The 1,314-nt window shown below is 41.2% G+C and overlaps 1 pseudogene; it reads right to left on the bottom strand.

The window, feature by feature from the left end:
• LOC102850148 overlaps positions 1-1,314 on the bottom strand; it is a 156,154-nt pseudogene that overhangs the window by 317 nt on the left and 154,523 nt on the right.

Raw genomic sequence — 1,314 nt, 5'->3', positions numbered from 1 at the left:
AAGCAAGCTAAAGCTGTGAACAATCTCAATCTCTTCACCATCCATCCTGATGCTACCAATTGGTCCAGTGGTGAGAATCTTTGTCTTCTTGACATTGAGTCTCAATCCATACTGAAGGCTGCACTCCTTGACCCTCTACAACAAGCGCTTCAGGTCCTCCTCAGTTTCAGCGAGCAGGGTTGTGTAATCTGCCTAACACAGACTGACAGATCTTCCAACAATCCTGACCCCACATTTCTCCTCATAGAGCCCAGCCTCCTGGATAATATGTTCTGCATACAGGTTGAAAAGGTATGAAGACAGGACACATTCCTGGCGTACGCCCCTTCTCAATTTTGAACCATAGTGTTTCCTTGCTCTGTTCTGAGGACTGCCTCTTGGTCCAAGTATAGATTTAACATTAGCACGATCAAGTGTTCAGGGATTCCCATTCTTCTCAGAGTCAGACACAGTTTGTTTTGATCTACACAATCATTGACTTATTAATTGCAAATATGTTTTTTTAAGAGACACAAACTCAGGTTATATACATAGATTTCACCTGATGGTATGCATAGGAATCAGATCGATTACATCTACGGAAAGAACCACTGGAGAAGCTCAGTATCAACTGTGAAAACTAGGCCAGGAGCTGACTGTGGAACAGACCAACTACTCATATGCAAGTTCAAGCTGAAGCTGCGGAAAAATAAACCAAATCCATGGGAACCAAAATATTACTTTGAGAGCCTATCCCACCTGAATTTCAGAACCACCTCAGGAACAAGTTTGAGGCATTGAACACTAATGAGAAGACCAGATGAGTTGTGGGAGGATACCAAGGATATCACCCAGGAAGAGTGCAAATGGTCACTGCAAAGACAGAAGAGGAAGAGAAGACCAAACTGGATGTCAGAAGAGATTCTGAATATTGCACTGGAGTGCAGAGAAGCCAAAGCACAAGGAAGAATTCAAGATACTAAGGAGCTGAATAGAAGATTTCAAAGAGCAGCACGGGATGACAAAGTAAAATATTACAATGAAATGTGCAAGGAGTTGGAGTCAGAAAATCAAAAGGGCCAATCTCTCTCAGCATTTCTTAAGCTCCAGGAACTGAAGAACAAATTCAAACTTCAAGCTGTTATAATCAAGGATTTTTAGGCAGAATAGTAAATGATCCAGGAAGTATTAAAAGAAGATGGAAAGAATATACTGAGTCACTGTATCGAAAGGACTTGGCAGACACAAAAGAATTTCATGAAACAACATATGAGCAAGAGCCTATGGTGATGAAGGAAGAAGTTCAGGCTGCTTTGAAGGAAATAGCAAAAAATA

The sequence above is a fragment of the Elephantulus edwardii genome, unplaced genomic scaffold (assembly GCF_000299155.1).
Source record: "Elephantulus edwardii isolate Elephantulus edwardi_28Jun2011 unplaced genomic scaffold, EleEdw1.0 scaffold00055, whole genome shotgun sequence".
Lineage (NCBI taxonomy): Eukaryota > Metazoa > Chordata > Mammalia > Macroscelidea > Macroscelididae > Elephantulus > Elephantulus edwardii.
This window is presented reverse-complemented; position numbering and strand designations above follow the sequence as displayed.